Source organism: Squalius cephalus, assembly GCF_949319135.1.
Source record: "Squalius cephalus genome assembly, chromosome: 5".
In the NCBI taxonomy this organism is placed as follows: domain Eukaryota; kingdom Metazoa; phylum Chordata; class Actinopteri; order Cypriniformes; family Leuciscidae; genus Squalius; species Squalius cephalus.
Window position 1 is genome coordinate 23,898,945 of NC_137126.1, and position 16,085 is coordinate 23,915,029.

General features: G+C 43.7%; 1 long non-coding RNA gene across 2 annotated transcripts; it reads right to left on the reverse strand.

The window, feature by feature from the left end:
- Nucleotides 1-14,603: 14,603 nt before the first annotated feature.
- LOC307158530 lies at nucleotides 14,604-15,208 on the reverse strand. Of its 2 annotated transcripts, XR_013821245.1 has the most exons (3): nucleotides 15,035-15,208; nucleotides 14,751-14,949; nucleotides 14,604-14,670 (listed from the first exon to the last, which is right to left on the reverse strand). It is a non-coding gene; the product is annotated as an uncharacterized lncRNA (long non-coding RNA). The 2 variants fall into 2 exon arrangements; XR_013821246.1 differs by having other exon boundaries at nucleotides 14,751-15,208.
- Between the last annotated feature and the right edge of the window lie 877 nt (nucleotides 15,209-16,085).

The following is a 16,085-nucleotide window of genomic DNA, read 5'->3' on the forward strand; positions in this document are numbered from 1 at the left end:
AATAATATTGAATATTTTAAATCATTTAATTTTCTGAAATAAAATGATAAATAATGATCTCAGAGTAACAGGTGCCCTTGCCTCGAACCTACCGTGCCACACTATATCCTGTCTAGACGAGCATAATTTCCTTTCTGGTGAGAGGGTCAGCTTGTTTGTATTTTTATGGAACTGTAGGGAAAAAATGATGTTAGCTCACTTTGGACTGAGAAACAATGCTGCTTTTTAGCAGTTCCCAAGCTTGGCAAGTTTTGACCATTCATAGGTGCTCCTGTAAACTTAAAATTGTCAAGGTATGTCAGACTAAATTTTTCAGTTATAAAGTTAATGTAAATGCAAGCAGTTATTTGGCATATAATCCTTTTTTATATTTCAAAACAACAGCCAAAATGGAAAGAGTGATGATGAAACTGCTCAAATTTCTTCAAGTATGGTTCACTAAAATTCAAATATTGATCAATTGAATGATTGATTAATATAAAATAAACAAATATTGTTATTGTTATTTCTGTTATATATTGTTATTATAATTATATATGGATGGTTGCACAACCTATATATATATATATATATATATATATATATATATATATATATATATAGTTGCCCTATCTTTGTGATTATTTGTGAAATGTACTAGCAATTTTGAGTGAAATTTTTAAATAACCATTTATTTCAGTGCATTAATTGTGAGAATTTCCCAAGCTACATCATCTTCTAATTGATTTTTTATACACAAAGCATCAGCAGTCCCAAACTCTCTTTTCATTTCAACAACTGTGAATGTAACATCTAAAGTGAGTCACAGGCACATTATTTGCCCACTCCCTTCTGGACCGGCTCAGACAGCCAAACCCAGTTTCTCCCACCATCCACAGGAAGTCACACTGCCTCAGAGCGGTCTGAAATGGAAGCTCTGTCAGTTGGGGAAAATTCCTTTTGACCTCATGTCTTTGGGGAGAAACACACAAACAGCTCCTTTGCAGGCTTATTTTTAATGCCACTATCAGAGAGCTCACAGGGAAAAATGTAACCTCTGTGTTGTCATAGTGTCTCACAGTCCTGGGAGAAACACCCTATGGAATAAAGCAATGGGACCCTGGTGACGAGCTTGTTCCCAGCAGTTTCACGATTCTTAGGACTTTGCATGTTTAAAATCATGTGCAAACTTGGTAGCACATGTAAAAATAACCAAAATGATATTCTATCTTCAGATGTAAAATAAAAAAGTAAAAAACGCAAAAAGTGCCTTGTCATTTTATTTACATTATGAGTTTCCCTTAAAGGGATAGTTCACTAAAAAAACGCCTTGGTTGCGACTGTAGCCTTGGTTCCCTGAAGAGGGAGCAAGACACTGCGTCAATTGACGCTGTGGGAATGCTTTGCGTGCTTGCGTCGTGAAGCACGTGTAAAATCAGTCCAATGGTGTGACAAAACGTCAGAGGAGGGTGACGCCGTGTGAACGTCTATACCCACGCCACCGTAACGACTGTCTGTCTAGAGTGAAATCGTGAAGAAAGCACTAAGACGAGAGCACCTGAGCCCCTGGAGCTAAAGTCCAGGTTGTAAAACCTCACGAATGTGTGTGGTGAGAACCAGCCTGTGGCGTCACAAACATCTAATGCCTGAACTGGACACAGCATATTATTTCTTTCCTGGTCTGAATCCTGGAATGGAGGAGGACAGGAGGCCTGTAATACAATAGATCTGGCCACATTAGTGGGGACCTTAGGAATGTACCCTGGCCTAGGGTGAAGTAACGCCTTTACTGTGTGCAAAATCCAAGCACGAAGGGGCAACCGACAGAGCTTGCAAATCTCCTATCCTTTTAAGAGAAGTGTTAGTTAGGAGGAACAATGTCTTAAGAGTCAGAAACTTGACTGGAACCTCTTCAATAGGCTCAAAGGGAGCCAGGGATAAGCCTTGGAGCACCACAGCCAGATCCCATGCTGGTACCCTAGTGCGTACTGCAGGCCTCAGCCTCAAAGTGCCACGGAGGAAACGTGTTACCAAAGGGTCTCTCCCTAAAGACATACCACCCAAAAGAATGTGGTAAGCAGCTATGGCCGCCACATAGACCTTTAAAGTGGACAAGGATAACCCTGCAGTGAATTGTTCTTGCAGCTATACCAACAGGGGAGTGAAGTATTGAGCCCCCTGCCTGGGACAGAAAGTCCCTCCTGACCGGAATCTCCCAAGGAGAGCTGTCGAGGAGAGACACAAGATCCGAGAACCACACTCTGCCCCGCCTGCGTGGGGCGATCAAGGTGAGATGGACCTTGTCCAGGTGAACTCTCTCCAGAACTCCCGGGAGCAGAGCAATCAGGGGAAAAGCATACATACGTAGCCTCGACCACGTCTCAACCATAGCATTCAGTCCCAGAGGAGCTGAATGCTTGAGGGAGACCCAGAGTGGACAGTGAGACGTCCCACGATGATGCAAACAGATCCACATGAGCCTGGCCGAACACCCTTCATACCTGCTCCACCTCGGAGAGGAGCTTCTATTCCCCAGGCCTCAGCCCCTGTCTCGACAGGATGTCTGCTCCCTGGTTTTGGCACCTTGGAATGTAAGCTGCCCTGAGTGAAAGCAACTTTCCCTGGAACCACAGGAGGATTTGGTGCACCACTTTGCAGAGTGGGTGTGAGCGCAAACCCCCCCTGGTGATTTATGTACCACTGATGTGTTGTCTGAGTGGACGAGCACATGGTGGCCCCTGAGGTCTGGGAGGAAATTCTTGAGAGCAAGAAAGACAGCTATCATTTCCAGACAGTTGATGTGCCAGGAAAGAGGATGCCCCCTACACAGACCCTCTAGGATTGCTCTCATCCCGTGAGGAATGCATCCGTCGTTAGCAACAAAGAGCTCCCAGCACGGGGCCTTGGGGATAGGAACCAGGGATTCTTCCACATAACAAGGGCACGTAAGCATCGCCGCGTGACCCTGATCATGCGAAATGGGTTGCCCCTCTGGGAAAACCCCCTGGTCCTGAGCAACCACTGTAGGGGTCTCATGTACAACAGGCCAAAATACTTTCTCATTTACCATCAGCATTCAGCAAATGCGCATAATTATAATTTAAACAAATCTTTAAATATCTAATAAAGATTTCATTTCACAAACATTGCAGGCTTAGTGGAATCTAGCTGTCAGATCTTTTGAAGAGTGCATTTGTAGTCTGCATGATCGCGTGTTGCTCTGTGCATGACGGTCAGTTCCGTGCGAATTGAATGCGTACAGGAGAGTTCAGCTTTACTGGAGACGCCTGATCGACAAACTGTGAACGCTTGATTTCAAACAATGCTGTGCTGTATTTAGTCATGTCATATTCATGTAATTTTCACTGTGCTGTATGTAAAATTAGTGTTACCTTGTCTTTATTTGAAAAAAAAAAAGATTCCCAGTGGGCACAAACTTAGATCACAGAGTGCCCTGTTGGATACAGTGTTTACTTCCTTTTTATTCATATTTTTTCAAACAATTTCTTTATTTGTGAAAATACTGAAAAAGAAGTTACAATCTATAGTAAGTCTGTTTAATTTAGAGATTTATCTTTTAATTAATTTTCTAATTATTTATTCAAATTATCGCATTGGCGATAAAACAAACAAAAAAACAAACAAAAAAACAATATCGATTGACCACTAGTTTAATGACTATTTTGACAACTGATTGTTTAACGCAATACAGTGTTTTAAATTGTGCAAACAGATAAGTCCATTGGCTTGTTCCAATCTGGATATTCTCGATAATACACCTCAAAATTGGGAAGATCGCGATTCAGATCGTGGATCGTGATTGTTTGTTATAAGATTGTGATATGAAATTTTGAGAAAATCAACCCAAATTACCCCTTTTTTGAAGGCTGTGCCTTCCAGTCACATTTGTCGGCTGCTGACATCATCGAAGCTGTCTCATTTTTAGAAAAGTATAACAAAGAAATTACAATAATTTACTCCTCACAAGCAAGCGTGCCGCACAAGCCCTGAAAAGTGAAGCCAAAACGTCTCGATCGCCCCCTGGTCCTAGTATAGGTCATAAACCCCGCCTCCCTGTGTTATTCAATGGGGCATGAGACCAACTAAACAATTAAATTACACTTCAAATATCTTTTTTCCAAAGGTGGTTTCTTTCATTTGCTGTCGTTTTTATCACGCTGATGTAAGTTCAAGTGTCTGTTTCAAAAATAAGTTGGTTTTTAGTTAGTTACGTGATGCTATAAAAACGGTGGTGTAACGTCATGATTGACAGCTGTGATTGACAGGTTCTCTGAGCGAAGTAGTCAATGAAGCACCAACGGACATTTTTTTCGTGATCTTCGGAGGACTGAGGAGATTGTATTTACCTTATTTTAACAAGCCTCCTATCGTACTGCAATTAATTTTTAAAGGGGTCATATAATGCCATTTTTGTACAAGCTAATATGATTCTTTAGGGTCTAAATTAAATGTTTGTAATATACTTTAATTCAAAATTCTCATTAGTATTGTAAGAAAACACTCATTTTACCTGGTCAAAAACAGCTCTGTTTTCACTACGCCGTTTAAGTGCATGTGTCTTTAAATGATAATGAACTTTGCTCACCCCGCCCCTCTGTTCTGTGCGTACACCGTTTGTAATAATAACACAATAACCATAACGCGTTGTTCATTATAAATGTGAGTGTAAACAGCCGCATTCATCGTGTAGCGTGCAGCAAGCGATTTGCAAAGATTAATATAAATATTAATATAAAGGTTAATAAAACGTTACACTCACTTCAGTTATTCTGGAGGTGCAGCAGGAACACGAATAGTTGGTACCGATCCTTTTTTCAGGAGCAGCTTCTTAGCAAAACCAGCTTTATAACGTTACTGACCCTCATTTGTAAAGCAGTCTGGTGTGTGAAATGATTCGCGCAAACATGAAAGCATTGACATTGATCGTGGGGAATATTCCCTTCGAAAACAAACTCAGCCACTGCGTCTTCAGCGGTTCGGATTTAGGAACATCAAAATGACTGCTGTGTTCCTTATTGCACCCAAGAACAGAACACCACAATCGCTTAGACGCCATTCTGCTCATAGACAGTGCTCCAGCGTATCAACAATGACCGCGCCGGTCCGCGCGGACTATGATTGACAGCTCGCTCACGAGCGAGGGCGGGTCTGTGTTGAAACGCTGCTGTCAATCAACAATCGTGGGAGGGGCATCCGACCGTGTGACGTCACAAGATCGAATGGCTTGATTTGAGATGGGGGAAAACATATAAGAAGATAAAAAAAAAACACTGGATGGATTTTTATCATTTTATGATGGTTGTGTACAGGCACTGCCAACACACATTTCAGTACAATCAACTTGTAAAAGTGCATGTACCATTATATGACCCCTTTAAAAAAGTGCACTCAGGGAGAGTGCATTCTGAGAGAGTGAGGGCGGAGCGTTGATTTTGCGGCTTTACTTCCTGCTTACTACTGCGCAGGTCTGGTCCCGAGATCGCTACTGCGCAGACTCAAGCTCCAAGATGTCAGCGCCATATCGGGACACTGGCGGCTTCAGGTCTCACCAATGGAAGAGAGCGAAGGGGGTCATCCATCTTTTTTTACAGTCTATGCTCACAAGGAATAACAGTCAATTTTATAATGGTTGCTTTTCTCAAATGAGACATCCTCGATGTATGTGACCGATAAATGTGACCTCCAAAGGATGCACCTTTCGAAAAAATTTTGCACTAGACATGGACCATCTTTACAAAATCCCGCCCTCCAAACACATGCATGCAGACAGAGACGTTGTGAGACGGTTATAATCATCTCAGTGTCACAGTGAAACAAAATAAAATAAACATTCAATTTGATGTCAGCAAACACAAACACAAACTGTGAACTCAACTTTACTCTGACCTTGTATAAACTCTGTAACGTCAGCTGTCAAAAGCAAAGGTGTTCTTGCATGACAGACAGACACTCTCAGCTTTCTGGATTGATTGACAGGGAGAAAGTGCCTTAAAATCTTCTGATTGGTTGAATAAAGAATCTTACTGCTGCCTGATGTGCTCATATTTTATAGTTTACAGAGCAGGGACTGTCACAGAGGCAAGGGTGAAATTCAGGAGCTATTTCAGTGATATCTGTCAATCAAAAAATACATTTTTAGCATGCCATTTCATAATTTTTTTACAGCACTTTTAAATTCCTATTATTTGCACATCCATTTATAGTAAATTACACACAATACTCCCATGCAGCACACATGCAATTTGTTAGACTGCAGAAGAACATTAGCATACTTGATTTGAGATCTTAGTAAATATTAGACTTCATTGAGGCAGCACAGCAAGATGGACTCAGTTTGGAAAGAATTGTTCATGTAAGGACAAGTACAGTCACAGAAAACTGATGTAGCCTAAAAATCCCAACACATTTTCTCTGACCACAATTTACACCCATGATGACAAATATACACACAGCAAAAAGGCTGAGGAAGACAGATCTACATAAGACATGAATGCAGACAAAAACATTAGTTTTGATAAATTAAGAAATCATTTGAAAATACCACAACCTTCTAGTGAACTTTCAAAGAATAACAAGTTATTAAAAGTAGTTTTTTTTAGTCGCAGGAAATCAGTTATTAATAAAATATATAAAATATTTAAAATTCTAATATAAAAAAGCCAAACAAAAGGCACTTGAACACAGGCATCCTATTTTAATATAAAAAAGACAGTATTAAACTGGTCAGTACTATTTTCAGAGGCTGTTCCTGCTGCTAATGTCACATCTGCACTAAAATCATCAAAGGCCACAGCTCAGTCCCTCTCAGTTTCCATGAAAGCATGCCAGGGCTCAAACGGTAACAGCTTTTTTCTTTTCCCATTATCTCACACTGGCTCCAAAGACAACATGCTTTTCACTAACTCACCTTCCAAAGACAAACTTCTCTGTTGAGCTCTGAGGTCTAACCCAGTTGCTGTGTGCATAGCCCTTTATAATCATGTCTATAGATGTGAACTTACATGTGTTGATGTAGTATCCTGAACACTAGCACTGTATGAACAAGTGAGCTTATGTGAACTCCAGGAAAGGATCCAGGCATCTGTTAGTCAAAGGGACTTTTTTTAATGAGTTTTTGCTCTGGATCACCAAGTTTTGTCATCAAGTTTGGTTGAGGCTGAATATTTTTTCTCAAAATATTTAACTTTACTGCATAGTGTCAAATAAAGTCAACCACGAGAGTGGTAGAATTTATCAGTTTCTCTCTCTCTCAGAACCTACCTGGGGTGCGTTTCCTGTACAACGACGTAACTCGATGCTTCACTACCATTATATGATGCATCGCTGAAGAAATCAACGAGCTAGTCATGACTGTTTCACGAAACCGTATTGTCGCAAAGTGGTCGTTCAACCACGTTGGTTTATGACGTCACACACGTGGTGGAGTAATAACTTCTTTTAATGAAACTGTTTGAGATGAATTAATGCTTGATGTTTTGATATAAATTACAGACATGGCATCTGATGACTATTTCTCATTTTTCTCAGTTATTTCGCTTTATTTCCAGATTCAATCTTACTTTGTAGGCCTAGGCTAGAGCACGTTCGCACATGCACAGTCTTCAAAAACGGTGCTTTAAATCTCGACAAACTCAAATACATAAATTACATTTGTATGTATTCTAAATAAAAGACACAGGTTGTACTGAATGTCATCTTGCTTATTTTGCTCAAGATAAGGATTTATTAAGTCCACATGTCATGCAATCTAGAAACTATGCTTCTAACCACAGCTCGAGAGCTGTCGTTCCAAACACACAACTTTGCGATGCTGTTTGCGAATGTTCGTTGGAGCGATGGTTTTGGAAAACACAGACTCGTTGAACTATGCTGATAACGACGGAACTTGCGACCATAGTTGGCTAACGATGCTTTCATGAAATGCACCCCAGGTCATTTAAAGAGTTTAATAAAAAAATAAAAAATCACTGTGCTGAAGTTATTTCGCAAAACTGTACATTTTTACTTGCAGTTACACTAGTACTCTTTTTGCCTCCCCCGTCACATTTGGTGATAAAACAGAAACGGCTGCCATGCCATCTGGAGCAGCCTATCTCGGGTATCTCAAGTCCAGACCTTGGTCAAAATAAAACGTCCACTAGCGCAATTTAGCTGCAGTGCGGCAATTACCAGAGAACGTATTTGTAACTTCTGTCAGGTTTAGTTAATATAAATACACTGACATATGTTTAAGAAACTGCATCCTCTTAAAGGCTGCCATGCTGCATTTACACTATGTCATAATTACTGTAAATAAAGCTCTCTAAGATTTTGAAATGCTCTTGCGGTAATTTTATGTTATAGCTACATCAGTCTGGAGACATCATTGGTCACAGCTCCGCTTCAAGTTGAACACACCTTAAATCTGCAGTGGTCAGGTGGTACTGAGGCCACATGGTACAAGTCATAGCTCTCAGAAAATTAAGAGTTTGTAATTAAGTTCTACAAGCATGTGAAGACTTTTTACAGTTCAGAATCGTAATGGTAATTACGACATGGCGTGAACTCACCTTTAGCATCTGACAGAAATCAGTAGTGAGATTCACGATTCACTTTTTGGTAATTATACAACTATTCAAAAGTTTGGGGTCAGTAAGATTTTTTTTTTTATTTTTTTTTTTTAAGAAATGAATAAGCTACTTTTATCCATCCATCCATCTTCTTCTGCTTATCCGGGGCCGGGTCGCAGGGGCAGCAGTCTAAGCAGGGATGCCCAGACGTCCCTTCTACCTAGACACTTCCTTCAGCTCTTCCGGGGGGACACCGAGGCATTCCCAGGCCAGCCGGGAGACATAGTCCCTCCAGCGTGTCCTAGGTCTTCCCCGGGGTCTCCTCCCGGTGGGACATGCCCAGAACACCTTCCTGGGAAGGCGTCCAGGAGGCATCCGGAAAAGATGCCCGAGCCACCTCAGCTGGCCCCTCTCGATGTGGAGGAGCAGCGGCTCTACTCTGAGCGCCTCCTGAGTGACCGAGCTTCTCACTAAGGGATCTCTAAGGGATTGCCCAGCCACCCTGCGGAGAAAGCTCATTTTGGGAAGAACCCACAGCTCATGACCATAGGTGAGAGTAGGAACGTAGATTTACCAGTAAATCGAGAGCTTCGCCTTGCGGCTCAGCTCTTTCTTCACCACGACAGACCGGTACATCGACTGGATTACTGCAGAAGCTGCACCAATCCGTCTGTCAATCTCCCGTTCCATCCTTCCCTCACTCGTGAACAAGACCCCAAGATACTTGAACTCCTCCACTTGAGGCAGGAACTCTCCACCAACCTGAAGTGGGCAAACCACCCTTTTCCGACTGAGAACCATGGCCTCGGATTTGGAGGCGCTGATTCTCATCCCAGCCGCTTCACACTCGGCTGCAAACCGTCAAGTCAAGTCCGAAACGAATTTTCCCGATAACGCTTTATCAGTAGAGTGGTAAAGGGATCCTCCATAGGGAGAGACTAGTTGGCACTTCAGCACTGCGTTGTCATCGGGTCCAGGCGAAGGTCCTTCGTCAGATCTGGATACAGCCTGGATCCGGCAGGCTGCGGGAAAACCTTGGGATAAACAAAGACACTAAAATTAGCATAGATGCCATTCTTCTTATGATGTAACGAGTACATCAGGATTTATGGGAAGTGTTCCCGGTTCCGGCTGACCTAATCTATGCAGCCTAACATTGAATTATAGAAGTCTATAATGTATTATGTGAATGCTAGGTCAAAGAGATGTGTCTTTAATCTAGCTTTGAACTGACAGATTGTGTCTGCTTCCCGGACAATGTTAGGAAGACTAACATTGTCTTCCTAACATTGCCTAAATAGGAAAAGGATCTACCGCCAGCAGTCGATTTTGATATTCTAGGTATTATCAACTGGTTGGATTTTTGAGATCGCAATAGACGTGAAGGACTATAATGCGTTAAGAGCTCGCTCAAGTACTGCGGAGCTAAACCATTTAGTGCTTTGTAAGTAATCAGCAATATTTTAAAATTTATGCAATGTTTAATAGGCAGCCAATGCAGTGTTGACAGAACCGGGCTAATATGGTCATACTTCCTGGTTCTGGTAAGAACTCGAGCTGCTGCGTTTTGGACTAGTTGTAGTTTGTTTATTAAGCGTACAGGGCAACCACCCAATAGAGTGTGGCGAGTGGCACTAAGGGAACTGACTACGCCACCCAGGGAGTTTCACCCCGGGAAGTAGAGTTAAATTAGTTGGATAATTAAACCTCCAAATTTACAAAAAGCACACAGGTTCGATTCATGCACGAAGCCAGAGACGTAATTCCAGTAAAACAACAATAATTTTATTAACAGCAAGAATAAAATACCATTCACACTAAATAAAGAGAATAAAGAAAAAGGGGAGTGCTGAGGCCTTACCAGTGGAGGAAACCGGGTCAAAGGTTTGGGATCTCAGGGGTTAAGGATTCCCTAATCACACATAAGCACACACAAAAAAATAACCAAACTCAAAATACACCAAAAGGGGGAAAACACAGCACACAGGAGGAGACACCACCACCGAGGACACCGACACCACCACTTCCGGCACTCAGCACTAAAAGAAAAACATTCAGTTAATAAAGAATAAAAAAAAAAAAACATCAATCAATGGAAACAACCACAAAGAAAATCTTCTTTATAAACACTTAAATCAAAAGAAAATGTAAACTAATCAAACGTCACTCAATCAATAATAAAGTAAATTTAAAGAATTAAACAAGAAACGTACTGGTTACTTTCGTAACCTCGGTTCCCTTAGAGATAAGGGAACGAGTACTGCGTTGCAAACGCTTATGGGAAAACTCCTTTTCTCGAGAATATTGAAGCCTTTATTTTAAAACGCATTTGCTACAGCACAGGCGAGAGCATCAGACCCACGTGAGTGAGCTGATAGGCTGTGCTGTGGGCAACTGCACGAACCAATGGCGGATAGACAGAAGCGCGCGAGCCAATCAGGGCGCTTGGCGCTCTGTCACTGTCAAGCGCGCGAAACTACACGTGACCATAACATATAAATACAGATAGAATCCGCCATTTGACAGGTATAATCGACTGAAGCGACAAACCTGCCATAAGAAAAATAGCACGGCAAGGCAACGCAGTACTCGTTCCCTTATCTCTAAGGGAACCGAGGTTACGAAAGTAACCAGTACGTTCCCTTACGAAAACGTTCTCTCGTACTGCGTTGCAAACGCTTATGGGAACGTTTCCATTTAAAACGCCGTGCTATTAATCTTTTGGCCGCTCTGACTCACCAGAGTTCCGGGAAGTACAGAATAGCCAGGATAAAAAGAGACCGAACATCGGGCCCATCAATTATCCGTAATAAAGACTGGCCAGAGCCAGTCATTTAACCCACAAGGTGATAGCCGTGTGTTTAATATCAAACTAGTCTGGGTCCGCAGAGCCAGAGTCTAGACTGAAAAGACTGTAACTGCAAAGCAGGGACATTAAAGTTATAATTCATCGGATCTGGCCAAAGCCAGTCACTTAGTCCACAAGGTGAAAACCGTGTGTTCAATATCAACTAGACTGGGTCACAGAGCCAGTGTCTAGACAGAAGAACTGTAGCTACAAAGCAAGGGCATTAAAGCTATAATTCAACAATGTGGACGGAGCGGATATCCGGCCGCCGCACATATGCTATAGATGGGAATACCCAAGTGACCATGGTTCAAAACTAGTCTGGATCCACAGAGCCAGAGTCTAGACAGAAAGAACGCATGTCTGCAGAGCAGGGACATCCAGATTATAGAATCTCACAAATGTGGACGGAGCGGACCAGCCGGCCGCCGCACAAATGTCTTCAATGGGAATACCACTTGACCAAGCCCACGAAGAGGCAACACCTCTCGTGGAATGAGCTCTAACACCTATGGGACAAGAGAGGCCCAGCGAGGTGTAAGCCAGGGCAATGGCGTCAACTATCCATCTGGACAGAGTGGTTTTAGTGACCGGGAGGCCCTTGGATCGGCCCCCGAAACATACAAAGAGCTGTTCAGACTGTCTGAAAGAGGCCGAACGCTCCAGATAAATTCTCAAAGCTCTGACTGGGCAAAGCATGAGAGAATCGCTATCCTCCTCGGAGGAGGGGAGAGCTGACAGAGAAATAACCTGGGCTCTGAACGGAGTTGAGAGCACCTTAGGAACATATCCATGTCTTGGCCTAAGAATGACCTTGGAGTCATTAGGACCAAACTCCAGACAGGAAGCGCTGGTAGACAGCGCCTGTAAATCCCCTATTCTCTTTACTGACGCCAGTGCTAGAAGCAGGGCGGTTTTCAGAGAGAGAGACTTAGGATCAGCTGACTGAAGTGGTTCAAAGGGAGGTCCCTTAAGAGCCCGCAGGACCAAGGAGAGGTCCCAGGCCGGAACAGACGGTGGCCGAGGCGGGTTAAGCCTCCTGGCGCCCCTGAGGAAGCGAACTATAAGGTCGCTTTTTCCTAAGGAGGCCCCGGCTTCCAATACGTGAAAAGCAGCAATGGCTGCCACGTACACTTTGAGAGTGGAGGGGGAGCGACCCGCGTCCAACATCTCCTGTAGAAAAGACAGTACTCTTGGTACTTCACAAGTGTATGGGTCGAGGTCTCGAGCTAAACACCAGCTGGAAAACACTGACCATTTACTGAGATAGAGGCGTCTGGTAGACGGAGCTCTAGCTTCCTTTATAGTATTCAGGACGCCCTCTGGGAGGTTCTGGGGTACCCGTTGAGTGGCCATACATGTAGGGCCCATAAGTCGGGACGGGGATGCCAGATTGTCCTGTTGGCCTGAGTCAGGAGGTCGCGCCTCACTGGGATTGGCCACGGGTCTGCTACAGACAGCTGCATCAACTCTGGGAACCAAACCTGGGTCCGCCAGAGAGGAGCTACTAATAGCACTGCGCTTTTCGTGTTCCTGATCCGTTCGATGACCTGAGGGAGCATCGAGACCGGGGGGAACGCATAGAGAGGAAGGTTGGGCCAGTCGTGGGCCAACGCATCCCTGCTCTTTGAGAAAAAGATTGGGCATTGACAGTTGTCTTCTGAGGCGAAAAGATCTACTTCTGCCTTCCCGAAGACCTCCCAGAGTAGGAGAGCTGTCTGAGGGTGGAGAGACCATTCCTCTGGGGGAACTCTGCCCCGAGAGAGCATGTCTGCTCCTGTATTCAACGTGCCTGGCACGTGAGCTGCCCTGAGCGAGCGCAGATTGGTGTGAGCCCATAGCAAGAGCTGTGAGGCTATGGCAAACAGGTTGCGGGACCTGAGGCCGCCCTGGCGATTTATGTAAGAGACCACCGACATGTTGTCCGTCCGTACCAACACGTGGTGTCCCGCCAGGTATGGGAGGAATGTTTTTAGGGCTAGAAAAACTGCTCTCATTTCGAGGCAGTTTATGTGTAGGCGTTTCTCCGAGCTCGACCAGAGGCCGGAGGCAGGCCTGACCTCGTACAGAGCTCCCCAACCGGAGTTGGAGGCGTCTGTTGAAATCATCCTCCTCTCTGAAACTACCCCCATGCTTACGCCCTGCTGGTACCAGCTGGCGTTTTTCCAAGGGGCCAGGGCTTGAACACAGCGCTGGTCCACCTTGATAATCAAGTGGCCTGAATGCCAGGCGTGGGGTGGCACCAGAGGAGCCAGCCACAGCTGAAGAGGACGCATACGCAGTAGGCCTAGTTGGAGTACTGATGATGCAGAGGCCATCAGGCCAAGGATCCTCTGAAACGTTCTGAGGGGTACAAGAGAGCCCTCTATGAACGATGCCGTGAGCTGCTCTTTTAGATAAATATGCAATGAAAAGGATATAATTTTTCGTCGGATGCCACAGGGAAACGCTCAGCTGGCGAGATGCCGGGATGCGAAGCTGTTCCGCTGGACGGCTTTTCCACGACGAGGGCTTCTTACGACCGGAGAAAATCAGCGACGAGGTGAGTCGAGCTGAAGGAGATTAAATCTGTCAAATGGCGGATTCTATCTGTATTTATATGTTATGGTCACGTGTAGTTTCGCGCGCTTGACAGTGACAGAGCACCAAGCGCCCTGATTGGCTCGCGCGCTTCTGTCTATCCGCCATTGGTTCGTGCAGTTGCCCACAGCACAGCCTATCAGCTCACTCACGTGGGTCTGATGCTCTCGCCTGTGCTGTAGCAAATGCGTTTTAAAATAAAGGCTTCAATATTCTCGAGAAAAGGAGTTTTCCCATAAGCGTTTGCAACGCAGTACGAGAGAACGTTCTCGTAAGGGAACCATAAGTCAATGGAAACAACCACAAAGAAAATCTTTATAAACACTTAAATCAAAAGGAAATATAAACTAATCATAATCACTTAATCATAATCAAACAACAAAAACCTCACAAACACACACATACACATACACATTAATAAACACAGGCGGGCCCCAGAAAGGCAAAGTTATCTTCTGTGTAACAGTCGCTAAAATACAAATAGGACGAACGCCCAATTGCGCGTCGAGTCCCGCGCTGTAAAGTGCGTCGAGGCGTTCAGAACCCCGAGGGGGCTCATATAGCTTTCCCCGTTAACAGTCCGTTGTTGAACACAAATTAATTGAGACAAAACACTCCGTAGAGACAAAACAGCAGCGGGGCGGGAAAGACGAGACTCGTGCAGATACCAGCGCCAACACGTGCTTCACCGTCCTGACTTACATAAACAAATCACATTTAATAACAAAGCACGATTAAACATACACGCAATGCCGGCTCGCATACATACATACCTATCAGGGAGCTGCACATCTATAGGCGATATATATACACCAATCGTATCGTTAGTACAGCTACACGAAGCCTACAATACAACGGCCCATTAAACTCAGGTCATGCAAATGTTTAAAGAGGAAACGGATTCAACCTACCAGCAGCACAACGCAACCCGGTTCCGTTGCAGGAAAGGTCGGGTTTATGACAGGAGAAACACTGCAAAAGACATTGCACATTGTAATGCCCATCGCAACACTAACAAGGTCTCTAAGCAGTGAGAAAGTTAACCACGCTATATTACCTGTCCAATAACCACGACTACCCCACGAACGCGAGAGGACCCACAGCGGAAGTGCGCCTCTGACAACAACACCGTAGTGTCACGAGCGCTCACCCTCTGCCCATATAGCACGCAGCTACGTCCTGATTGGTCCAAAGGGTGTGATGACACCACTACAACCAATCAACCTGCTACAAGAGCATTACAATAATCTAGCCTTGAGGTCATGAATGCATGAACTAATTGTTCCGCATTTGTCATTGAGAGCATATGGCGTAATTTAGATATATTTTTAAGATGGAAAAATGCGGTTTTACAGATACTAGACACGTGACTTTCAAATGAAAGATTGGTATCAAAGAGCACACCCAGGTTCCTAACCGACGACGAAGACTAAACAGAGCAGCCATCAAGTGTTAGACAGTATTCTAGGTTATTATGTGTGGGAGTTTTTTGTCCAATAATTAGAATCTCTGTTTTTTCAGAATTTAGAAGTAGGAAATTACTAGTCATCCAATTTTTTATATTAGCTATGCATTCCGTTAATTTTGTGAATTGGTAAGTTTCAAAGGTTTTGAAGAAATATACAGCTGAGTATCGTCAGCATAACAGTGGAAGCTAATTCCAGGTTTCCTAATGATATCTCCTAATGGTAGCATGTACAGAGTGAACAGCAGCGGTCCTAGTACTGAGCCTTGTGGTACGCCATACTGAACTTGTGATCGATAAGACATCTCTTCATTTACTGCTACAAACTGATAACGGTCAGATAAGTATGATTTAAACCATGCTAGTGCAATTCCACTAATGCCAACATAATGTTCGAGTCTATTTAAAATAATGTTTTGGTCAATAGTGTCAAATGCAGCACTAAGATCAAGTAACACTAATAGAGAGATACAACCACGATCGGATGATAAGAGCAAATCATTTGTGACTCTAACGAGAGCTGTCTCGGTACTATGGTACGGTCTAAATCCGGACTGAAAATCCTCACAGATATCATTTCTTTCAAGAAAGGAACTCAGTTGTGAGGATACTGTTTTTTCTAATATCTTTGACAGAAAAGGCA